This window comes from Scyliorhinus torazame, chromosome 24, assembly GCF_047496885.1.
Source record: "Scyliorhinus torazame isolate Kashiwa2021f chromosome 24, sScyTor2.1, whole genome shotgun sequence".
NCBI lineage: Eukaryota > Metazoa > Chordata > Chondrichthyes > Carcharhiniformes > Scyliorhinidae > Scyliorhinus > Scyliorhinus torazame.
The window spans coordinates 46,011,099-46,035,943 of NC_092730.1; the positions used below are offsets into that span (position 1 = coordinate 46,011,099).

General features: G+C 48.8%; 17 non-coding genes across 17 annotated transcripts; all 17 read right to left on the bottom strand.

Moving 5' to 3' along the window:
- Nucleotides 1-206: 206 nt before the first annotated feature.
- On the bottom strand, nt 207-289 carry trnal-aag (transfer RNA leucine (anticodon AAG)). The gene has a single exon. It is a non-coding gene; the product is annotated as a tRNA-Leu (tRNA).
- A 377-nt stretch (nt 290-666) lies between these two features.
- On the bottom strand, nt 667-738 carry trnag-ucc (transfer RNA glycine (anticodon UCC)). Its single transcript has one exon. It is a non-coding gene; the product is annotated as a tRNA-Gly (tRNA).
- A 675-nt stretch (nt 739-1,413) lies between these two features.
- trnal-aag (transfer RNA leucine (anticodon AAG)) lies at nt 1,414-1,496 on the bottom strand. Its single transcript has one exon. It is a non-coding gene; the product is annotated as a tRNA-Leu (tRNA).
- Nucleotides 1,497-2,198: 702 nt separating this feature from the next.
- Nucleotides 2,199-2,281, bottom strand: trnal-aag (transfer RNA leucine (anticodon AAG)). The gene has a single exon. It is a non-coding gene; the product is annotated as a tRNA-Leu (tRNA).
- Nucleotides 2,282-2,658: 377 nt separating this feature from the next.
- trnag-ucc (transfer RNA glycine (anticodon UCC)) lies at nt 2,659-2,730 on the bottom strand. Its single transcript has one exon. It is a non-coding gene; the product is annotated as a tRNA-Gly (tRNA).
- Nucleotides 2,731-5,434: 2,704 nt separating this feature from the next.
- On the bottom strand, nt 5,435-5,506 carry trnag-ucc (transfer RNA glycine (anticodon UCC)). Its single transcript has one exon. It is a non-coding gene; the product is annotated as a tRNA-Gly (tRNA).
- A 675-nt stretch (nt 5,507-6,181) lies between these two features.
- trnal-aag (transfer RNA leucine (anticodon AAG)) lies at nt 6,182-6,264 on the bottom strand. Its single transcript has one exon. It is a non-coding gene; the product is annotated as a tRNA-Leu (tRNA).
- A 6,238-nt stretch (nt 6,265-12,502) lies between these two features.
- trnal-aag (transfer RNA leucine (anticodon AAG)) lies at nt 12,503-12,585 on the bottom strand. The gene has a single exon. It is a non-coding gene; the product is annotated as a tRNA-Leu (tRNA).
- A 377-nt stretch (nt 12,586-12,962) lies between these two features.
- trnag-ucc (transfer RNA glycine (anticodon UCC)) lies at nt 12,963-13,034 on the bottom strand. The gene has a single exon. It is a non-coding gene; the product is annotated as a tRNA-Gly (tRNA).
- A 675-nt stretch (nt 13,035-13,709) lies between these two features.
- trnal-aag (transfer RNA leucine (anticodon AAG)) lies at nt 13,710-13,792 on the bottom strand. Its single transcript has one exon. It is a non-coding gene; the product is annotated as a tRNA-Leu (tRNA).
- Nucleotides 13,793-14,494: 702 nt separating this feature from the next.
- Nucleotides 14,495-14,577, bottom strand: trnal-aag (transfer RNA leucine (anticodon AAG)). Its single transcript has one exon. It is a non-coding gene; the product is annotated as a tRNA-Leu (tRNA).
- Nucleotides 14,578-14,954: 377 nt separating this feature from the next.
- On the bottom strand, nt 14,955-15,026 carry trnag-ucc (transfer RNA glycine (anticodon UCC)). The gene has a single exon. It is a non-coding gene; the product is annotated as a tRNA-Gly (tRNA).
- Nucleotides 15,027-15,701: 675 nt separating this feature from the next.
- On the bottom strand, nt 15,702-15,784 carry trnal-aag (transfer RNA leucine (anticodon AAG)). Its single transcript has one exon. It is a non-coding gene; the product is annotated as a tRNA-Leu (tRNA).
- A 1,159-nt stretch (nt 15,785-16,943) lies between these two features.
- Nucleotides 16,944-17,015, bottom strand: trnag-ucc (transfer RNA glycine (anticodon UCC)). The gene has a single exon. It is a non-coding gene; the product is annotated as a tRNA-Gly (tRNA).
- A 675-nt stretch (nt 17,016-17,690) lies between these two features.
- On the bottom strand, nt 17,691-17,773 carry trnal-aag (transfer RNA leucine (anticodon AAG)). Its single transcript has one exon. It is a non-coding gene; the product is annotated as a tRNA-Leu (tRNA).
- A 6,235-nt stretch (nt 17,774-24,008) lies between these two features.
- Nucleotides 24,009-24,091, bottom strand: trnal-aag (transfer RNA leucine (anticodon AAG)). Its single transcript has one exon. It is a non-coding gene; the product is annotated as a tRNA-Leu (tRNA).
- Nucleotides 24,092-24,468: 377 nt separating this feature from the next.
- Nucleotides 24,469-24,540, bottom strand: trnag-ucc (transfer RNA glycine (anticodon UCC)). The gene has a single exon. It is a non-coding gene; the product is annotated as a tRNA-Gly (tRNA).
- Nucleotides 24,541-24,845: the final 305 nt, after the last annotated feature.

A 24,845-nucleotide genomic window follows, 5' to 3' on the forward strand; every position in this document is an offset into this window, starting at 1 on the left:
CTGGGATCAGTATTAATTCCTCACCCAGAGTCACTGAGCCGATCATACAGTCATGAACTGGGCTTCTGCCTGCGGGGTCTTGCTGTGCGAATTTCAGTACGAATCTCGCGTCCCGAGGCCACCGCTTCCCCATTGAATGGGAGGTATGAGATCTTCCTGGGGTTGAACAATTTTTGGAGAAATGTAACCTCGTGAAAAAAAGGCAATGTCAGAAGTAGGATTCTAACCCACGCCTCCAGAGGAGTCTGCGATCTTAACGCAGCGTCTTCGACCGCTCGGCCACCCTGACGAGCTGCAGGAAATGTTATGAACCGTGCACAAACAGACAGAGAACATACAGTGGAGAAGGAGTCCATTCGGCCCATCGAGTCTGCACCGATCCACTTAAGACCTCAATTCCATCCTATCACCCTCACCCCGCAACCCAATAATCCTTCCTACCTTTTTGGACACTAAGGGCAATTACGCATGACCAATTCCCGGAGCTAGCTCGTCTTTATGCTGTGGGAGGAAACCGGAGCACCTGGGGTGAAATTCACGCAGACATGGGGAGAACGTGCAGACGCCGCACAGAGAGTGACCCAAGCCGGGAATCGAACCTGGAACAGTGGAGCTGTGAAACAACTGTGCTACCTTGCTGCCCAAAATTTCGAAATAAGTTCTTTCTGCGATGGCTGGGAATCGAACCCAGGTCAACTGCTTGGAAGGCAGCTATGCTCACCATTATACCACCATCGCTCACTGAAGAACTTTAAATTCTATCTTCATTGTCATTTCATTTCTAATCAGTTGTGCTTTTCCCATTTTTGAACACCAGCCAGAGTCCTGTATCTGAGTGCCGTCCTTCTCCAAGCCGCTGGGGGTTAAGGAGCTTCGCGTCGTTGCATTGATCAGTTTGCTGCAATCAACAAAGACCGAACTCCCGCCGACCTGTTCCTCACGTGAAGATATTGAGAGTCTAAGATCTGAGCGGCGTGAAGGATCCAATTATACAGTTGCATCCTTGCGACTGGAATCTCTCTCCACAGCTGCTTCTGGTGCTGCTTTCACAAACAAGTAGCCAGAAACCCCTTCAGTGTCCAAACAGGAGGACGTTCATCCAGTAAAGGCGGCAGAAGAGTTTTCTGGGAGATGTCGACTGAGACACCTCGAAAATCCAACCAGCCAGACTATTTACAACAAGAGACGAGACATTTACCCGGAATCCTGGGATCATTATTAATTCCTCAAATAGAGACATGAGCAGATTATCCAGTGATGAACTGGGCTTCTGCCTGTGGGGTCTTGCTGTGCGAATATCAACAGGAATCTCATTCCAGGAGGCCACCGCTTACCCATTGAATGGGAGGTATTGGATCGTCCGGGTGTTGCAAATTTTGCTGGAGAAACAGAACCACGTGGAGGAAAAGGGAATGTCAGAAGTGGGATTCGAACCCACGCCTCCAGAGGAGACTGCGACCTTAACGCAGCGCCTTCGACCGCTCGGCCATCCTGACGCACTGTGGCCAAAGATATGCTCCATGCGCAAATCGATTTAAATTTAATTTTCATCTTCATTTCATTTCAAACTAGATGTGGTTTTACTATTTTTGAACGCCAGTCAGACTCTTCCATCTCAGTGCGATCGTTCTACAACACGCTGTGTGTTAAGGAGCTCTCATTTCTGCATTGATCAGTTTGCTCCAATCAACAAAGTCCGTACTGCCGTCTAACTGTTCCTTACACGAAGGTATTAAGAGTCTAAGATCTGAGTGGCGGGAAGGATCCAATGAGACAGTTGCATCCTGGCGACTGGAATCTTTCTGCACAGCTGCATCTGGTGCTGCTTTCACAGAGAAGTAGCCGAATAACGCCTCCAGTGTCCAAACACGAGGATGTTCATGCTGTAAAGGCGGCAGAAGAACTTTCTGGAAGAAGCCAACTGATTCACGTCCGACAATCCAACCAGCCAGACTATTTACAACAAGGGAAGTGGAAATTTACCCGGAGTCCTGGGATCAGTATTAATTCCTCAAGCAGAGTCACTGAACAGATCATCCAGTCATGAACTGGGCTTCTGACTGTGGGGTCTTGCTGTGCGAATTTAAGTACGAATCTCGCGTCCCGAGGCCACCGCTTCCCCATTGAATGGGAGGTATTAGATCTTCCTGGGGTTGAACAATTTTTCGAGAAATGTAACCTCGAGGAAAAAAAGGCAATGTCAGAAGTAGGATTCTAACCTACGCCTCCAGAGGAGACTGCGGCCTTAACGCAGCGCCATCGACCGCTCGGCCATCCCGACGAGCTGCAGAAAATGTTATGCTCCGTGCACAAATAGACATAGAACATGCAGTGCAGAAGGAGTCCATTCGGCCTATCGAGTCTGCACCGATCCACGTAAGACCTCAATTCCATCCTATCACCCTCACCCCGCAACCCAATAATCCTTCCTACCTTTTTGGACACTAAGGGCAATTACGCATGACCAATTCCCCGAGCCAGCTCGTCTTTATGCCGTGGGAGGAAACCGGAGCACCCGGGGTGAAATTCACGCAGACTTGGGGAGAGCGTGCAGACTCCGCACAGTCAGTGACCCAAGCCGGGAATCGAACCTGGAACCCTGGAGCTGTGAAACAACTGTGCTACCTTGCTGCCCAAAATTTCGAAATAAGTTTCTTCTGCGATGGCTGGGAATCGAACCCAGGTCAACTGCTTGGAAGGGAGCTATGCTCACCATTACACCACCATCGCTCACTAAAGGACTTTAAATTCTATCTTCATTGTCATTTCATTTCTAAACAGTTGTGCTTTTCCTATTTTTGAACACCAGCCAGAGTCCTGTATCTGAGTGCCGTCCTTCTCCAAGCCGCTGGGGGTTAAGGAGCTTCGCGTCGTTGCATTGATCAGTTTGCTGCAATCAACAAAGACCGAACTCCCGCCGACCTGTTCCTCACATGAAGATATTGAGAGTCTAAGATCTGAGCGGCGTGAAGGATCCAATTATACAGTTGCATCCTTGCGACTGGAATCTCTCTCCACAGCTGCTTCTGGTGCTGCTTTCACAAACAAGTAGCCAGAAAACCCTTCAGTGTCCAAACAGGAGGACGTTCATCCAGTAAAGGCGGCAGAAGAGTTTTCTGGGAGATGTCGACTGAGACACCTCGACAATCCAACCAGCCAGACTATTTACAACAAGAGACGAGACATTTACCCGGAATCCTGGGATCATTATTAATTCCTCAAATAGAGTCATGAGCAGATTATCCAGTGATGAACTGGGCTTCTGCCTGTGGGGTCTTGCTGTGCGAATATCAGCAGGAGTCTCATTCCAGGAGGCCACCGCTTCCCCATTGAATGGGAGGTATTGGATCTTCCTGGTGTTGCAAATGTTGCTGGAGAAATGTAACCACGTGGAGGAAAAGGGAATGTCAGAAGTGGGATTCGAAACCACGCCTCCAGAGGAGACTGCGGCCTTTACGCAGCGCCTTCGACCGCTCGGCCATCCTGAAGCACGGCGGCTAAAGATATGCTCCATGCGCAAATCGATTTAAATTTAATTTTCATCTTCATTTCATTTCAAACTAGATGTGGTTTAACTATTTTTCAACGCCAGCCAGACTCTTGCATCTGAGTGCGATGGTTCTCCAACACGCTGTGAGTTAAGGAGCTCTCATTTCTGCATTGACCAGTTTGCTCCAATCAACAAAGTCCGTACTGCCGTCTAACTGTTCCTGACACGAACGCATTAAGAGTCTAAGATCTGAGTGGCGGGAAGGATCCAATGAGACAGTTGCATCCTGGCGACTGGAATCTCTCTCCACCGCTGGTTCTGGTGCTGCTTTCACAAACAAGTAGCCGAATAACGCCTCCAGTGTCCAAACACGAGAATGTTCATGCTGTAAAGGCGGCAGAAGAACTTTCTGGAAGAAGCCAACTGATACACGTCCGACAATCCAACCAGCCAGACTATTTACAACAAGGGAAGTGGAAACTTACCCGGAGTCCTGGGATCAGTATTAATTCCTTAACCAGAGTCACTGAGCAGATCATCCAGTTATGAACTGGGCTTCTGCCTGTGGGATCTTGCTGTGCGAATATCAGCAGGAATCTCATTCCAGGAGGCCACCGCTTCCTCATTGAATGGGAGGTATTGGACCTTCCTGGTGTTGCAAATTTTGCTGGAGAAACGTAACCACGTGGAGGAAAAGGGAATGTCAGAAGTGGGATTCGAACCCACGCTTCCAGAGAAGACTGCTACCTTAACGCAGCGCCCACGACCGCTCGGCCAGCCTGACGCACGGCGGCCGAAGATTTGCTCCATGCGCAAATCGATTTAAATTTAATTTTCATCTTCATTTAATTTCAAACTAGATGTGGTTTTACTATTTTTGAACGCCAGCCAGACTCTTGCATCTGAGTGCGATCGTTCTCCAACGCGCTGTGTGTTAAGGAGCTCTCATTTCTGCATTGATCAGTTTGCTCCAATCAACAAAGTCCGTACTGCCGTCTAACTGTTCCTTACACGAAGGTATTAAGAGTCTAAGATCTGAGTGGCGGGAAGGATCCAATGAGACAGTTGCATCCTGGCGACTGGAATCTCAGCACAGCTGCATCTGGTGCTGCTTTCACAGACAAGTAGCCGAATAACGCCTCCAGTGTCCAAACACGAGGATGTTCATGCTGTAAAGGCGGCAGAATAACTTTCTGGAAGAAGCCAACTGATTCACGTCCGACAATCCAACCAGCCAGACTATTTACAACAAGGGAAGTGGAAATTTACAAGGAGTCCTGGGATCAGTATTAATTCCTCAACCAGAGTCACTGAGCAGATCATCCAGTCATGAACTGGGCTTCTGACTGTGGGGTCTTGCTGTGCGAATTTAAGTGCGAATCTCGCGTCCCGAGGCCACCGCTTCCCCATTGAATGGGAGGTATGAGATATTCCTGGGGTTGAACAATTATTGGAGAAATGTAACCTCGTGGAAAAAAAGGCAATGTCAGAAGTAGAATTCTAACCCACGCCTCCAGAGGAGACTGCGTCCTTAACGCCGCGCCTTCGGCCGCTCGGCCACCCTGACGAGCTGCAGAAACTGTTCTGCTCGGTGCACAAATAGACATAGAACATACAGTGCAGAAGGAGTCCATTCGGCCCATCGAGTCTGCACCGATCCACTTAATACCTCAATTCCATCCTATCACCCTCACCCCGCAGCCCAATAATCCTTCCTAGCTTTTTGGACACGACGGGCAATTACGCATGACCAATTCCCCGAGCCATCTCGTCTTTATGCCGTGGGACGAAACCGGAGCACCCGGGGTGAAATTCACGCAGACTTGGGGAGAACGTGCAGACTCCGCACAGTCAGTGACCCAAGCCGGGAATCGAACCTGGAACCCTGGAGCTGTGAAACAACTGTGCTACCTTGCTGCCCAAAATTTCGAAATAGGTTTTTTCTGCGATGGCTGGGAATCGAACCCAGGTCAACTGCTTGGAAGGCAGCTATGCTCACCATTATACCACCATCGCTCACTGAAGAACTTTAAATTCTATCTTCATTGTCATTTCATTTCTAAACAGTTGTGCTTTTCCTATTTTTGAACACCAGCCAGAGTCCTGTATCTGAGTGCCGTCCTTCTCCAAGCCGCTGGGGGTTAAGGAGCTTCGCGTCGTTGCATTGATCAGTTTGCTGCAATCAACAAAGACCGAACTCCCGCCGACCTGTTCCTCACATGAAGATATTGAGAGTCTAAGATCTGAGCGGCGTGAAGGATCCAATTATACAGTTGCATCCTTGCCACTGGAATCTCTCTCCACAGCTGCTTCTGGTGCTGCTTTCACAAACAAGTAGCCAGAAAACCCTTCAGTGTCCAAACAGGAGGACGTTCATCCAGTAAAGGCGGCAGAAGAGTTTTCTGGGAGATGTCGACTGAGACACCTCGACAATCCAACCAGCCAGACTATTTACAACAAGAGACGAGACATTTACCCGGAATCTTGGGATCATTATTAATTCCTCAAATAGAGTCATGAGCAGATTATCCAGTGATGAACTGGGCTTCTGCCTGTGGGGTCTTGCTGTGCGAATATCAGCAGGAGTCTCATTCCAGGAGGCCACCGCTTCCCCATTGAATGGGAGGTATTGGATCGTCCTGGTGTTGCAAATATTGCTGGAGAAACGTAACCACGTGGAGCAAAAGGGAATGTCAGAAGTGGGATTCGAACCCACGCCTCCAGAGGAGACTGCGACCTTAACGCAGCGCCTTCAACCGCTCGGCCATCCTGACGCACTCTGGCCAAAGATATGCTCCATGCGCAAATCGATTTAAATTTAATTTTCATCTTCATTTCATTTCAAACTAGATGTGGTTTTACTATTTTTGAACGCCAGCCAGACTCTTGCATCTCAGTGCGATCGTTCTCCAACGCGCTGTGTGTTAAGGAGCTCTCATTTCTGCATTTATCAGTTTGCTCCAATCAACAAAGTCCGTACTGCCGTCTAACTGTTCCTTACACGAAGGTATTAAGAGTCTAAGATCTGAGAGGCGGGAAGGATCCAATGAGACAGTTGCATCCTGGCGACTGGAATCTCTGCACAGCTGCATCTGGTGCTGCTTTCACAGACAAGTAGCCGAATAACGCCTCCAGTGCCAAACACGAGGATGTTCATTCTGTAAAGGCGGCAGAAGAACTTTCCGGAAGAAGCCAGCTGATTCACGTCCGACAATCCAACCAGCCAGACTATTTACAACAAGGGAAGTGGAAATTTACCCGGAGTCCTGGGATCAGTATTAATTCCTCAACCAGAGTCACTGAGCAGATCATCCAGTCATGAACTGGGCTTCTGACTGTGGGGTCTTGCTGTGCGAATTTAAGTACGAATCTCGCGTCCCGAGGCCACCGCTTCCCCATTGAATGGGAGGTATGAGATATTCCTGGGGTTGAACAATTATTGGAGAAATGTAACCTCGTGGAAAAAAAGGCAATGTCAGAAGTAGAATTCTAACCCACGCCTCCAGAGGAGACTGCGTCCTTAACGCCGCGCCTTCGGCCGCTCGGCCACCCTGACGAGCTGCAGAAACTGTTATGCTCGGTGCACAAATAGACATAGAACATACAGTGCAGAAGGAGTCCATTCGGCCCATCGAGTCTGCACCGATCCACTTAATACCTCAATTCCATCCTATCACCCTCACCCCGCAACCCAATAATCCTTCCTAGCTTTTTGGACACGAAGGGCAATTACGCTTGACCAATTCCCCTAGCCTGCTCGTCTTTATGCCGTGGGAGGAAACCGGAGAACCCGCGGTGAAATTCACGCAGACATGGGGAGAACGTGCAGACTCCGCACACACAGTGACCCAAGCCGGGAATCGAACCTGGAACCCTGGAGCTGTGAAACAACTGTGCGACCTTGCTGCCCAAAATTTCGAAGTAAGTTTTTTCTGCGATGGCTGGGAATCGAACGCAGGTCAACTGCTTGGAAGGCTGCTATGCTCACCATTACACCACCATCACTCACAGAAGAACTTTAAATTCTACCTTCATTGTCATTTCATTTGTAATCAGTTGTGCTTTTCCTATTTTTGAACACCAGCCAGAGTCCTGTATCTGAGTGCCGTCCTTCTCCAAGCCGCTGGGCGTTCAGGAGCTTCGCATTGTTGCATTGATCAGTTTGCTGCAATCAACAAAGACCGAACTCCCGCCGACCTGTTCCTCACACGAAGGTATTGAGAATCTAAGATCTGAGCGGCGTGGAGGATCCAATTATACAGTTGCATCCTTGCGACTGGAATCTCTCTCCACAGCTGCTTCTGGTGCTGCTTTCACAAACAAGTAGCCAGAAAACCCTTCAGTGTCCAAACAGGAGGACGTTCATCCAGTAAAGGCGGCAGAAGAGTTTTCTGGGAGATGTCGACTGAGACACCTCGACAATCCAACCAGCCAGACTATTTACAACAAGAGACGAAACATTTACCCGGAATCCTGGGATCATTTTTCATTCCTCAAATAGAGTCATGAGCAGATTATCCAGTGATGAACTGAGCTTCTGCCTGTGGGGTCTTGCTGTGCGAATATCAGCAGGAATCTGATTCCAGGAGGCCACCGCTTACCCATTGAATGGGAGGTATTGGATCTTCCTGGCGCTGCAAATTTTGCTGTAGAAACGTAACCACGTGGGTGAAAAGTTAATGTCAGAAGTGGAATTCGAACCCACGCCTCCAGAGGAGAGTGCGACCTTAACGCAGCGCTCTCGACCGCTCGGCCATCCTGACGCACTGTGGCCAAAGATATGCTGCATGCGCAAATCGATTTAAATTTAATTTTCACCTTCATTTCATTTCAAACTAAGAACAAAGAACAAAGAAACGTACAGCACAGGAACAGGCCCTTCGGCCCTCCAAGCCCGTGCCGACCATACTGCCCGACGAAACTACAATCTTCTACACTTCCTGGGTCCGTATCCTTCTATTCCCATCATATTCATATATTTGTCAAGATGCCCCTTAAATGTCCCTATCGTCCCTGCTTCCACTACCTCCTCCGGTAGCGAGTACCAGGTACCCACTCGCCTCTGCGTAAAAAACTTGCCTCGTACATCTACTCTAAACCTTGCCCCTCTCACCTTAAACCTATGCCCCCTAGTAATTGACCCCTCTACCCTGGGGAAAAGCCTCTGACTATCCACTCTGTCTATGCCCCTCATAATTTTGTATACCTCTATCAGGTCGCCCCTCAACCTCCTTCGTTCCAGTGAGAACAAACCGAGTTTATTCAACCGCTCCTCATAGCTTATGCCCTCCATACCAGGCAACATTCTGGTAAATCTCTTCTGCACCCTCTCTAAAGCCTCCACATCCTTCTGGTAGTGTGGCGACCAGAATTGAACACTATACTCCAAGTGTGGCCTAACTAAGGTTCTATACAGCTGCAACATGACTTGCCAATTCTTATACTCAATGCCCCGGCCAATGAAGGCAAGCATGCCGTATGCCTTCTTGACTACCTTCTCCACCTGTGTTGCCCCTTTCAATGACCTGTGGACCTGTACTCCTAGATCTCTTTGACTTTCAATACTCTTGAGGGTTCTACCATTCACTGTATATTCCCTGTATATTCCAGATGTGGTTTTACTATTTTTGAACGCCAGTCAGACTCTTGCATCTGAGTGCGATCGTTCTCCAACACGCTGTGTGTTAAGGAGCTCTCATTTCTGCATTGATCAGTTCGCTCCAATCAACAAAATCCGTACTGCCGTCTAACTGTTCCTTACACGAAGGTATTAAGAGTCTAAGATCTGAGTGGCGGGAAGGATCCAATGAGACAGTTGCATCCTGGCGACTGGAATATCTCTGCACAGCTGCATCTGGTTCTGCTTTCACAGACAAGTAGCCGAATAACGCCTCCAGTGTCCAAACACGAGGATGTTCATGCTGTAAAGGCGGCAGATGAACTTTCTGGAAGAAGCCAACTGATTCACGTCCGACAATCCAACCAGCCAGACTATTTACAACAAGGGAAGTGGAAATTTACCCGGAGTCCTGGGATCAGTATTAATTCCTCAACCAGAGTCACTGAGCAGATCATCCAGTCATGAACTGGGCTGCTGACTGTGGGGTCTTGCTGTGCGAATTTAAGTAAGAATCTCGCGTCCCGAGGCCGCCGCTTCCCCATTGAATGGGAGGTATGAGATCTTCCTGGGGTTGAACAATTTTTGGAGAAATGTAACCTCGTGGAAAAAAAGGCAATGTCAAAAGTTGGATTCTAACCCACGCGTCCAGAGGAGACTGCGTCCTTAACGCCGCGCCTTCGACCGCTCGGCCACCCTGACGAGCTGCAGAAACTGTTATGCTCGGTGCACAAATAGACATAGAACATACAGTGCAGAAGGAGTCCATTCGGCCCATCGAGTCTGCACCGATCCACTTAAGACCTCAATTCCATCCTATCACCCTCACCCCGCAACCCAATAATCCTTCCTACATTTTTGGACACTAAGGGCAATTACGCATGACCAATTCCCCGAGCCAGCTCGTCTTTATGCCGCGGGAGGAAACCGGAGCACCCGTGATGAAATTCACGCAGACATGGGGAGAACGTGCAGACTCCGCACAGACAGTGACCCAAGCCGGGAATCGAACCTGGAACCCTGGAGCTGTGAAACTACTGTGCCACCTTGCTGCCCAAAATTTCGAAATACTTTTTTCTGCGATGGCCGGTAATCGAACCCAGGTCAACTGCTTGGAAGGCAGCTATGCTCACCATTATACCACCATTGCTCACTGAAGAACTTTAAATTCTATCTTCATTGTCATTTCATTTCTAATCAGTTGTGCTTTTCCTATTTTTGAACACCAGCCAGAGTTCTGTATCTGAGTGCCGTCCTTGTCCAAGCCGCTGGGCGTTAAGGAGCTTCGCATTGTTGCATTGAACAGTTTGCTGCAATCAACAAAGACCGAACTCCCGCCGACCTGTTCCTCACACGAAGGTATTGAGAGTCTAAGATCTGAGCGGCGTGAAGGATCCAATTATACAGTTGCATCCTTGCGACTGGAATCTCTCTCCACAGCTGCTTCTGGTGCTGCTTTCACAAACAAGTAGCCAGAAAACCCTTCAGTGTCCAAACAGGAGGACGTTCATCCAGTAAAGGCGGCAGAAGAGTTTTCTGGGAGATGTCGACTGAGACACCTCGACAATCCAACCAGCCAGACTATTTACAACAAGAGACGAGACATTTACCCGGAATCCTGGGATCATTATTAATTCCTCAAATAGAGTCATGAGCAGATTATCCAGTGATGAACTGGGCTTCTGCCTGTGGGGTCTTGCTGTGCGAATATCAGCAGGAGTCTCATTCCAGGAGGCCACCGCTTCCCCATTGAATGGGAGGTATTGGATCTTCCTGGTGTTGCAAATGTTGCTGGAGAAATGTAACCACGTGGAGGAAAAGGGAATGTCAGAAGTGGGATTCGAAACCACGCCTCCAGAGGAGACTGCGGCCTTTACGCAGCGCCTTCGACCGCTCGGCCATCCTGGAGCACGGCGGCTAAAGATATGCTCCATGCGCAAATCGATTTAAATTTAATTTTCATCTTCATTTCATTTCAAACTAGATGTGGTTTAACTATTTTTCAACGCCAGCCAGACTCTTGCATCTGAGTGCGATGGTTCTCCAACACGCTGTGAGTTAAGGAGCTCTCATTTCTGCATTGACCAGTTTGCTCCAATCAACAAAGTCCGTACTGCCGTCTAACTGTTCCTGACACGAACGCATTAAGAGTCTAAGATCTGAGTGGCGGGAAGGATCCAATGAGACAGTTGCATCCTGGCGACTGGAATCTCTCTCCACCGCTGGTTCTGGTGCTGCTTTCACAAACAAGTAGCCGAATAACGCCTCCAGTGTCCAAACACGAGAATGTTCATGCTGTAAAGGCGGCAGAAGAACTTTCTGGAAGAAGCCAACTGATACACGTCCGACAATCCAACCAGCCAGACTATTTACAACAAGGGAAGTGGAAACTTACCCGGAGTCCTGGGATCAGTATTAATTCCTTAACCAGAGTCACTGAGCAGATCATCCAGTTATGAACTGGGCTTCTGCCTGTGGGATCTTGCTGTGCGAATATCAGCAGGAATCTCATTCCAGGAGGCCACCGCTTCCTCATTGAATGGGAGGTATTGGACCTTCCTGGTGTTGCAAATTTTGCTGGAGAAACGTAACCACGTGGAGGAAAAGGGAATGTCAGAAGTGGGATTCGAACTCACGCTTCCAGAGAAGACTGCTACCTTAACGCAGCGCCCACGACCGCTCGGCCAGCCTGACGCACGGCGGCCGAAGATTTGCTCCATGCGCAAATCGATTTAAATTTAATTTTCATCTTCATTTAATTTCAAACTAGATGTGGTTTTACTATTTTTGAACGCCAGCCAGACTCTTGCATCTGAGTGCGATCGTTCTCCAACGCGCTGTGTGTTAAGGAGCTCTCATTTCTGCATTGATCAGTTTGCTCCAATCAACAAAGTCCGTACTGCCGTCTAACTGTTCCTTACACGAAGGTATTACGAGTCTAAGATCTGAGTGGCGGGAAGGATCCAATGAGACAGTTGCATCCTGGCGACTGGAATCTCTCTGCACAGCTGCATCTGGTGCTGCTTTCACAGACAAGTAGCCGAATAACGCCTCCAGTGTCCAAACACGAGGATGTTCATGCTGTAAAGGCGGCAGAAGAACTTTCTGGAAGAAGCCAACTGATTCACGTCCGACAATCCAACCAGCCAGACTATTTACAACAAGGGAAGTGGAAATTTACAAGGAGTCCTGGGATCAGCATTAATTCCTCACCCAGAGTCACTGAGCCGATCATACAGTCATGAACTGGGCTTCTGCCTGCGGGGTCTTGCTGTGCGAATTTCAGTACGAATCTCGCGTCCCGAGGCCACCGCTTCCCCATTGAATGGGAGGTATTAGATCTTCCTGGGGTTGAACAATTTTTGGAGAAATGTAACCTCGTGAAAAAAAGGCAATGTCAGTAGTAGGATTCTAACCCACGCCTCCAGAGGAGTCTGCGATCTTAACGCAGCGTCTTCGACCGCTCGACCACCCTGACGAGCTGCAGGAAATGTTATGAACCGTGCACAAACAGACAGAGAACATACAGTGGAGAAGGAGTCCATTCGGCCCATCGAGTCTGCACCGATCCACTTAAGACCTCAATTCCATCCTATCACCCTCACCCCGCAACCCAATAATCCTTCCTACCTTTTTGGACACTAAGGGCAATTACGCATGACCAATTCCCGGAGCTAGCTCGTCTTTATGCTGTGGGAGGAAACCGGAGCACCTGGGGTGAAATTCACGCAGACATGGGGAGAACGTGCAGACTCCGCACAGACAGTGACCCAAGCCGGGAATCGAACCTGGAACCCTGGAGCTGTGAAACAACTGTGCTACCTTGCTGCCCAAAATTTCGAAATAAGTTCTTTCTGCGATGGCTGGGAATCGAACCCAGGTCAACTGCTTGGAAGGCAGGTATGCTCACCATTATACCACCATCGCTCACTGAAGAACTTTAAATTCTATCTTCATTGTCATTTCATTTCTAAACAGTTGTGCTTTTCCCATTTTTGAACACCAGCCAGAGTCCTGTATCTGAGAGCCGTCCTTCTCCAAGCCGCTGGGGGTTAAGGAGCTTCGCGTCGTTGCATTGATCAGTTTGCTGCAATCAACAAAGACCGAACTCCCGCCGACCTGTTCCTCACATGAAGATATTGAGAGTCTAAGATCTGAGCGGCGTGAAGGATCCAATTATACAGTTGCATCCTTGCGACTGGAATCTCTCTCCACAGCTGCTTCTGGTGCTGCTTTCACAAACAAGTAGCCAGAAACCCCTTCAGTGTCCAAACAGGAGGACGTTCATCCAGTAAAGGCGGCAGAAGAGTTTTCTGGGAGATGTCGACTGAGACACCTCGAAAATCCAACCAGCCAGACTATTTACAACAAGAGACGAGACATTTACCCGGAATCCTGGGATCATTATTAATTCCTCAAATAGAGTCATGAGCAGATTACCCAGTGATGAACTGGGCTTCTGCCTGTGGGGTCTTGCTGTGCGAATATCAGCAGGAATCTCATTCCAGGAGGCCACCGCTTACCCATTGAATGGGAGGTATTGGATCGTCCGGGTGTTGCAAATTTTGCTGGAGAAACAGAACCACGTGGAGGAAAAGGGAATGTCAGAAGTGGGATTCGAACCCACGCCTCCAGAGGCGACTGCGACCTTAACACAGCGCCTTCGACCGCTCGGCCATCCTGACGCACTGTGGCCAAAGATATGCTCCATGCGCAAATCGATTTAAATTTAATTTTCATCTTCATTTCATTTCAAACTAGATGTGGTTTTACTATTTTTGAACGCCAGTCAGACTCTTCCATCTCAGTGCGATCGTTCTCCAACACGCTGTGTGTTAAGGAGCTCTCATTTCTGCATTGATCAGTTTGCTCCAATCAACAAAGTCCGTACTGCCGTCTAACTGTTCCTTACACGAAGGTATTAAGAGTCTAAGATCTGAGTGGCGGGAAGGATCCAATGAGACAGTTGCATCCTGGCGACTGGAATCTCTCTGCACAGCTGCATCTGGTGCTGCATTCACAGAGAAGTAGCCGAATAACGCCTCCAGTGTCCAAACACGAGGATGTTCATGCTGTAAAGGCGGCAGAAGAACTTTCTGGAAGAAGCCAACTGATTCACGTCCGACAATCCAACCAGCCAGACTATTTACAATAATGGAAGTGGAAATTTACCCGGAGTCCTGGGATCAGTATTAATTCCTCAAGCAGAGTCACTGAACAGATCATCCAGTCATGAACTGGGCTTCTGACTGTGGGGTCTTGCTGTGCGAATTTAAGTACGAATCTCGCGTCCCGAGGCCACCGCTTCCCCATTGAATGGGAGGTATTAGATCTTCCTGGGGTTGAACAATTTTTCGAGAAATGTAACCTCGAGGAAAAAAAGGCAATGTCAGAAGTAGGATTCTAACCTACGCCTCCAGAGGAGACTGCGGCCTTAACGCAGCGCCATCGACCGCTCGGCCATCCCGACGAGCTGCAGAAAATGTTATGCTCCGTGCACAAATAGACATAGAACATGCAGTGCAGAAGGAGTCCATTCGGCCTATCGAGTCTGCACCGATCCACGTAAGACCTCAATTCCATCCTATCACCCTCACCCCCCAACCCAATAATCCTTCCTACCTTTTTGGACACTAAGGGCAATTACGCATGACCAATTCCCCGAGCCAGCTCGTCTTTATGCCGTGGGAGGAAACCGGAGCACCCGGGGTGAAATTCACGCAGACTTGGGGAGAACGTGCAGACTCCGCACAGTCAGTGACCCAAGCCGGGAATCGAACCTGGAACCCTGGAGCTGTGAAACAACTGTGCTACCTTGCTGCCCAAAATTTCGAAATAATTTTCTTCTGCGATGGCTGGGAATCGAACCCAGGTCACCTGCTTGGAAGGCAGCTATGCTTACCATTACACCACCATCGCTCACTGAAGAACTTTAAATTCTATCTTCATTGTCATTTCATTTCTAAACAGTTGTGCTTTTCCTATTTTTGAACACCAGCCAGAGTCCTGTATCTGAGTGCCGTCCTTCTCCAAGCCGCTGGGGGTTAAGGAGCTTCGCGTCGTTGCATTGATCAGTTTGCTGCAATCAACAAAGACCGAACTCCCGCCGACCTGTTCCTCACATGAAGGTATTGAGAGTCTAAGATCTGAGCGGCGTGAAGGATCCAATTATACAGTTGCATCCTTGCGACTGGAATCTCTCTCCACAGCTGCTTCTGGTGCTGCTTTCACAAACAAGTAGCCAGAAAACCCTTCAGTGTCCAAACAGGAGGACGTTCATCCAGTAAAGGCGGCAGAAGAGTTTTCTGGGAGATGTCGACTGAGACACCTCGACAATCCAACCAGCCAGACTATTTACAACAAGAGACGAGACATTTACCCGGAATCCTGGGATCATTATTAATTCCTCAAATAGAGTCATGAGCAGATTATCCAGTGATGAACTGGGCTTCTGCCTGTGGGGTCTTGCTGTGCGAATATCAGCAGGAGTCTCATTCCAGGAGGCCACCGCTTCCCCATTGAATGGGAGGTATTGGATCGTCCTGGTGTTGCAAATATTGCTGGAGAAACGTAACCACGTGGAGGAAAAGGGAATGTCAGAAGTGGGATTCGAACCCACGCCTCCAGAGGAGACTGCGACCTTAACGCAGCGCCTTCGACCGCTCGGCCATCCTGACGCACTGTGGCCAAAGATATGCTCCATGCGCAAATAGATTTAAATTTAATTTTCATCTTCATTTCATTACAAACTAGATGTGGTTTTACTATTTTTGAACGCCAGCCAGACTCTTGCATCTGAGTGCGATCGTTCTCCAACGCGCTGTGTGTTAAGGAGCTCTCATTTCTGCATTGATCAGTTTGCTCCAATCAACAAAGTCCGTACTGCCGTCTAACTGTTCCTTACACGAAGGTATTAAGAGTCTACGATCTGAGAGGCGGGAAGGATCCAATGAGACAGTTGCATCCTGGCGACTGGAATCTCAGCACAGCTGCATCTGGTGCTGCTTTCACAGACAAGTAGCCGAATAACGCCTCCAGTGCCAAACACGAGGATGTTCATGCTGTAAAGGCGGCAGAAGAACTTTCCGGAAGAAGCCAGCTGATTCACGTCCGACAATCCAACCAGCCAGACTATTTACAACAATGGAAGTGGAAATTTACCCGGAGTCCTGGGATCAGTATTAATTCCTCAACCAGAGTCACTGAGCAGATCATCCAGTCATGAACTGGGCTTCTGACTGTGGGGTCTTGCTGTGCGAATTTAAGTGCGAATCTCGCGTCCCGAGGCCACCGCTTCCCCATTGAATGGGAGGTATGAGATATTCCTGGGGTTGAACAATTATTGGAGAAATGTAACCTCGTGGAAAAAAAGGCAATGTCAGAAGTAGAATTCTAACCCACGCCTCCAGAGGAGACTGCGTCCTTAACGCCGCGCCTTCGGCCGCTCGGCCACCCTGACGAGCTGCAGAAACTGTTCTGCTCGGTGCACAAATAGACATAGAACATACAGTGCAGAAGGAGTCCATTCGGCCCATCGAGTCTGCACCGATCCACTTAATACCTCAATTCCATCCTATCACCCTCACCCCGCAGCCCAATAATCCTTCCTAGCTTTTTGGACACGACGGGCAATTACGCATGACCAATTCCCCGAGCCATCTCGTCTTTATGCCGTGGGACGAAACCGGAGCACCCGGGGTGAAATTCACGCAGACTTGGGGAGAACGTGCAGACTCCGCACAGTCAGTGACCCAAGCCGGGAATCGAAACTGGAACCCTGGAGCTGTGAAACAACTGTGCTACCTTGCTGCCCAAAATTTCGAAAAAGGTTTTTTCTGCGATGGCTGGGAATCGAACCCAGGTCAACTGCTTGGAAGGCAGCTATGCTCACCATTATACCACCATCGCTCACTGAAGAACTTTAAATTCTATCTTCATTGTCATTTCATTTCTAAACAGTTGTGCTTTTCCTATTTTTGAACACCAGCCAGAGTCCTGTATCTGAGTGCCGTCCTTCTCCAAGCCGCTGGGGGTTAAGGAGCTTCGCGTCGTTGCATTGATCAGTTTGCTGCAATCAACAAAGACCGAACTCCCGCCGACCTGTTCCTCACATGAAGATATTGAGAGTCTAAGATCTGAGCGGCGTGAAGGATCCAATTATACAGTTGCATCCTTGCCACTGGAATCTCTCTCCACAGCTGCTTCTGGTGCTGCTTTCACAAACAAATAGCCAGTAACCCCTTCAGTGTCCAAACAGGAGGACGTTCATCCAGTAAAGGCGGCAGAAGAGTTTTCTGGGAGATGTCGACTGAGACACCTCGACAATCCAACCAGCCAGACTATTTACAACAAGAGACGAGACATTTACCCGGAATCTTGGGATCATTATTAATTCCTCAAATAGAGTCATGAGCAGATTATCCAGTGATGAACTGGGCTTCTGCCTGTGGGGTCTTGCTGTGCGAATATCAGCAGGAGTCTCATTCCAGGAGGCCACCGCTTCCCCATTGAATGGGAGGTATTGGATCGTCCTGGTGTTGCAAATATTGCTGGAGAAACGTAACCACGTGGAGCAAAAGGGAATGTCAGAAGTGGGATTCGAACCCACGCCTCCAGAGGAGACTGCGACCTTAACGCAGCGCCTTCGACCGCTCGGCCATCCTGACGCACTCTGGCCAAAGATATGCTCCATGCGCAAATCGATTTAAATTTAATTTTCATCTTCATTTCATTTCAAACTAGATGTGGTTTTACTATTTTTGAACGCCAGCCAGACTCTTGCATCTCAGTGCGATCGTTCTCCAACGCGCTGTGTGTTAAGGAGCTCTCATTTCTGCATTTATCAGTTTGCTCCAATCAACAAAGTCCGTACTGCCGTCTAACTGTTCCTTACACGAAGGTATTAAGAGTCTAAGATCTGAGAGGCGGGAAGGATCCAATGAGACAGTTGCATCCTGGCGACTGGAATCTCTGCACAGCTGCATCTGGTGCTGCTTTCACAGACAAGTAGCCGAATAACGCCTCCAGTGCCAAACACGAGGATGTTCATGCTGTAAAGGCGGCAGAAGAACTTTCCGGAAGAAGCCAGCTGATTCACGTCCGACAATCCAACCAGCCAGACTATTTACAACAAGGGAAGTGGAAATTTACCCGGAGTCCTGGGATCAGTATTAATTCCTCAACCAGAGTCACTGAGCAGATCATCCAGTCATGAACTGGGCTTCTGACTGTGGGGTCTTGCTGTGCGAATTTAAGTACGAATCTCGCGTCCCGAGGCCACCGCTTCCCCATTGAATGGGAGGTATGAGATATTCCTGGGGTTGAACAATTATTGGAGAAATGTAACCTCGTGGAAAAAAAGGCAATGTCAGAAGTAGAATTCTAACCCACGCCTCCAGAGGAGACTGCGTCCTTAACGCCGCGCCTTCGGCCGCTCGGCCACCCTGACGAGCTGCAGAAACTGTTATGCTCGGTGCACAAATAGACATAGAACATACAGTGCAGAAGGAGTCCATTCGGCCCATCGAGTCTGCACCGATCCACTTAATACCTCAATTCCATCCTATCACCCTCACCCCGCAACCCAATAATCCTTCCTAGCTTTTTGGACACGAAGGGCAATTACGCTTGACCAATTCCCCTAGCCTGCTCGTCTTTATGCCGTGGGAGGAAACCGGAGAACCCGCGGTGAAATTCACGCAGACATGGGGAGAACGTGCAGACTCCGCACACACAGTGACCCAAGCCGGGAATCGAACCTGGAACCCTGGAGCTGTGAAACAACTGTGCGACCTTGCTGCCCAAAATTTCGAAGTAAGTTTTTTCTGCGATGGCTGGGAATCGAACGCAGGTCAACTGCTTGGAAGGCTGCTATGCTCACCATTACACCACCATCACTCACAGAAGAACTTTAAATTCTACCTTCATTGTCATTTCATTTGTAATCAGTTGTGCTTTTCCTATTTTTGAACACCAGCCAGAGTCCTGTATCTGAGTGCCGTCCTTCTCCAAGCCGCTGGGCGTTCAGGAGCTTCGCATTGTTGCATTGATCAGTTTGCTGCAATCAACAAAGACCGAACTCCCGCCGACCTGTTCCTCACACGAAGGTATTGAGAATCTAAGATCTGAGCGGCGTGGAGGATCCAATTATACAGTTGCATCCTTGCGACTGGAATCTCTCTCCACAGCTGCTTCTGGTGCTGCTTTCACAAACAAGTAGCCAGAAAACCCTTCAGTGTCCAAACAGGAGGACGTTCATCCAGTAAAGGCGGCAGAAGAGTTTTCTGGGAGATGTCGACTGAGACACCTCGACAATCCAACCAGCCAGACTATTTACAACAAGAGACGAAACATTTACCCGGAATCCTGGGATCATTTTTCATTCCTCAAATAGAGTCATGAGCAGATTATCCAGTGATGAACTGAGCTTCTGCCTGTGGGGTCTTGCTGTGCGAATATCAGCAGGAATCTGATTCCAGGAGGCCACCGCTTACCCATTGAATGGGAGGTATTGGATCTTCCTGGCGCTGCAAATTTTGCTGTAGAAACGTAACCACGTGGGTGAAAAGTTAATGTCAGAAGTGGAATTCGAACCCACGCCTCCAGAGGAGAGTGCGACCTTAACGCAGCGCTCTCGACCGCTCGGCCATCCTGACGCACTGTGGCCAAAGATATGCTGCATGCGCAAATCGATTTAAATTTAATTTTCACCTTCATTTCATTTCAAACTAAGAACAAAGAACAAAGAAACGTACAGCACAGGAACAGGCCCTTCGGCCCTCCAAGCCCGTGCCGACCATACTGCCCGACGAAACTACAATCTTCTACACTTCCTGGGTCCGTATCCTTCTATTCCCATCATATTCATATATTTGTCAAGATGCCCCTTAAATGTCCCTATCGTCCCTGCTTCCACTACCTCCTCCGGTAGCGAGTACCAGGTACCCACTCGCCTCTGCGTAAAAAACTTGCCTCGTACATCTACTCTAAACCTTGCCCCTCTCACCTTAAACCTATGCCCCCTAGTAATTGACCCCTCTACCCTGGGGAAAAGCCTCTGACTATCCACTCTGTCTATGCCCCTCATAATTTTGTATACCTCTATCAGGTCGCCCCTCAACCTCCTTCGTTCCAGTGAGAACAAACCGAGTTTATTCAACCGCTCCTCATAGCTTATGCCCTCCATACCAGGCAACATTCTGGTAAATCTCTTCTGCACCCTCTCTAAAGCCTCCACATCCTTCTGGTAGTGTGGCGACCAGAATTGAACACTATACTCCAAGTGTGGCCTAACTAAGGTTCTATACAGCTGCAACATGACTTGCCAATTCTTATACTCAATGCCCCGGCCAATGAAGGCAAGCATGCCGTATGCCTTCTTGACTACCTTCTCCACCTGTGTTGCCCCTTTCAATGACCTGTGGACCTGTACTCCTAGATCTCTTTGACTTTCAATACTCTTGAGGGTTCTACCATTCACTGTATATTCCCTGTATATTCCAGATGTGGTTTTACTATTTTTGAACGCCAGTCAGACTCTTGCATCTGAGTGCGATCGTTCTCCAACACGCTGTGTGTTAAGGAGCTCTCATTTCTGCATTGATCAGTTCGCTCCAATCAACAAAATCCGTACTGCCGTCTAACTGTTCCTTACACGAAGGTATTAAGAGTCTAAGATCTGAGTGGCGGGAAGGATCCAATGAGACAGTTGCATCCTGGCGACTGGAATATCTCTGCACAGCTGCATCTGGTTCTGCTTTCACAGACAAGTAGCCGAATAACGCCTCCAGTGTCCAAACACGAGGATGTTCATGCTGTAAAGGCGGCAGATGAACTTTCTGGAAGAAGCCAACTGATTCACGTCCGACAATCCAACCAGCCAGACTATTTACAACAAGGGAAGTGGAAATTTACCCGGAGTCCTGGGATCAGTATTAATTCCTCAACCAGAGTCACTGAGCAGATCATCCAGTCATGAACTGGGCTGCTGACTGTGGGGTCTTGCTGTGCGAATTTAAGTAAGAATCTCGCGTCCCGAGGCCGCCGCTTCCCCATTGAATGGGAGGTATGAGATCTTCCTGGGGTTGAACAATTTTTGGAGAAATGTAACCTCGTGGAAAAAAAGGCAATGTCAAAAGTTGGATTCTAACCCACGCGTCCAGAGGAGACTGCGTCCTTAACGCCGCGCCTTCGACCGCTCGGCCACCCTGACGAGCTGCAGAAACTGTTATGCTCAGTGCACAAATAGACATAGAACATACAGTGCAGAAGGAGTCCATTCGGCCCATCGAGTCTGCACCGATCCACTTAAGACCTCAATTCCATCCTATCACCCTCACCCCGCAACCCAATAATCCTTCCTACATTTTTGGACACTAAGGGCAATTACGCATGACCAATTCCCCGAGCCAGCTCGTCTTTATGCCGCGGGAGGAAACCGGAGCACCCGTGATGAAATTCACGCAGACATGGGGGAACGTGCAGACTCCGCACAGACAGTGACCCAAGCCGGGAATCGAACCTGGAACCCTGGAGCTGTGAAACTACTGTGCCACCTTGCTGCCCAAAATTTCGAAATACTTTTTTCTGCGATGGCCGGTAATCGAACCCAGGTCAACTGCTTGGAAGGCAGCTATGCTCACCATTATACCACCATTGCTCACTGAAGAACTTTAAATTCTATCTTCATTGTCATTTCATTTCTAATCAGTTGTGCTTTTCCTATTTTTGAACACCAGCCAGAGTTCTGTATCTGAGTGCCGTCCTTGTCCAAGCCGCTGGGCGTTAAGGAGCTTCGCATTGTTGCATTGAACAGTTTGCTGCAATCAACAAAGACCGAACTCCCGCCGACCTGTTCCTCACACGAAGGTATTGAGAGTCTAAGATCTGAGCGGCGTGAAGGATCCAATTATACAGTTGCATCCTTGCGACTGGAATCTCTCTCCACAGCTGCTTCTGGTGCTGCTTTCACAAACAAGTAGCCAGAAAACCCTTCAGTGTCCAAACAGGAGGACGTTCATCCAGTAAAGGCGGCAGAAGAGTTTTCTGGGAGATGTCGACTGAGACACCTCGACAATCCAACCAGCCAGACTATTTACAACAAGAGACGAGACATTTACCCGGAATCTTGGGATCATTATTAATTCCTCAAATAGAGTCATTGAGCAGATTATCCAGTTGCGAACTGGGCTTCTGCCTGTGGGGTCTTGCTGTGCGAATATCAGCAGGAATCTCATTCTCGGAGTCCACCGCTTCCCCATTGAATGGGAGGTATAGGATCTTCCTGGTGTTGCAAATGTTGCTGGAGAAATGTAACCACGTGGAGGAAAAGGGAATGTCAGAAGTGGGATTCGAAACCACGCCTCCAAAGGAGACTGCGTCCTTTACGCAGCGCCTTCGACCGCTCGGCCATCCTGAAGCACGGCGGCTAAAGATATGCTCCATGCGCAAATCGATTTAAATTTAATTTTCATCTTCATTTCATTTCAAACTAGATGTGGTTTAACTATTTTTCAACGCCAGCCAGACTCTTGCATCTGAGTGCGATGGTTCTCCAACACGCTGTGAGTTAAGGAGCTCTCATTTCTGCATTGATCAGTTTGCTCCAATCAACAAAGTCCGTACTGCCGTCTAACTGTTCCTGACACGAACGTATTAAGAGTCTAAGATCTGAGTGGCGGGAAGGATCCAATGAGACAGTTGCATCCTGGCGACTGGAATCTCTCTCCACCGCTGGTTCTGGTGCTGCTTTCACAAACAAGTAGCCGAATAACGCCTCCAGTGTCCAAACACGAGAATGTTCATGCTGTAAAGGCGGCAGAAGAACTTTCTGGAAGAAGCCAGATACACGTCAGACAATCCAACCAGCCAGACTATTTACAACAAGGGAAGTGGAAACTTACCCGGAGTCCTGGGATCAGTATTAATTCCTTAACCAGAGTCACTGAGCAGATCATCCAGTTATGAACTGGGCTTCTGCCTGTGGGATCTTGCTGTGCGAATATCAGCAGGAATCTCATTCCAGGAGGCCACCGCTTCCTCATTGAATGGGAGGTATTGGACCTTCCTGGTGTTGCAAATTTTGCTGGAGAAACGTAACCACGTGGAGGAAAAGGGAATGTCAGAAGTGGGATTCGAACCCACGCTTCCAGAGAAGACTGCTACCTTAACGCAGCGCCCACGACCGCTCGGCCAGCCTGACGCACGGCGGCCGAAGATTTGCTCCATGCGCAAATCGATTTAAATTTAATTTTCATCTTCATTTAATTTCAAACTAGATGTGATTTTACTATTTTTGAACGCCAGCCAGACTCTTGCATCTGAGTGCGATCGTTCTCCAACGCGCTGTGTGTTAAGGAGCTCTCATTTCTGCATTGATCAGTTTGCTCCAATCAACAAAGTCCGTACTGCCGTCTAACTGTTCCTTACACGAAGGTATTACGAGTCTAAGATCTGAGTGGCGGGAAGGATCCAATGAGACAGTTGCATCCTGGCGACTGGAATCTCTCTGCACAGCTGCATCTGGTGCTGCTTTCACAGACAAGTAGCCGAATGACGCCTCCAGTGTCCAAACACGAGGATGTTCATGCTGTAAAGGCGGCAGAAGAACTTTCTGGAAGAAGCCAACTGATTCACGTCCGACAATCCAACCAGCCAGACTATTTACAACAAGGGAAGTGGAAATTTACAAGGAGTCCTGGGATCAGCATTAATTCCTCACCCAGAGTCACTGAGCCGATCATACAGTCATGAACTGGGCTTCTGCCTGCGGGGTCTTGCTGTGCGAATTTCAGTACGAATCTCGCGTCCCGAGGCCACCGCTTCCCCATTGAATGGGAGGTATTAGATCTTCCTGGGGTTGAACAATTTTTGGAGAAATGTAACCTCGTGAAAAAAAGGCAATGTCAGAAGTAGGATTCTAACCCACGCCTCCAGAGGAGTCTGCGATCTTAACGCAGCGTCTTCGACCGCTCGGCCACCCTGACGAGCTGCAGGAAATGTTATGAACCGTGCACAAACAGACAAAGAACATACAGTGGAGAAGGAGTCCATTCGGCCCATCGAGTCTGCACCGATCCACTTAAGACCTCAATTCCATCCTATCACCCTCACCCCGCAACCCAATAATCCTTCCTACCTTTTTGGACACTAAGGGCAATTACGCATGACCAATTCTCCGAGCCAGCTCGTCTTTATGCCGTGGGAGGAAACCGGAGCACCCGGGGTGAAATTCACGCAGACTTGGGGAGAACGTGCAGACTCCGCACAGTCAGTGACCCAAGCCGGGAATCGAACCTGGAACCCTGGAGCTGTGAAACAACTGTGCTACCTTGCTGCCCAAAATTTCGAAATAAGTTTCTTCTGCGATGGCTGGGAATCGAACCCAGGTCAACTGCTTGGAAGGCAGCTATGCTCACCATTACACCACCATCGCTCACTGAAGAACTTTCAATTCTATCTTCATTGTCATTTCATTTCTAAACAGTTGTGCTTTTCCTATTTTTGAACACCAGCCAGAGTCCTGTATCTGAGTGCCGTCCTTCTCCAAGCCGCTGGGGGTTAAGGAGCTTCGCGTCGTTGCATTGATCAGTTTGCTGCAATCAACAAAGACCGAACTCCCGCCGACCTGTTCCTCACATGAAGATATTGAGAGTCTAAGATCTGAGCGGCGTGAAGGATCCAATTATACAGTTGCATCCTTGCGACTGGAATCTCTCTCCACAGCTGCTTCTGGCGCTG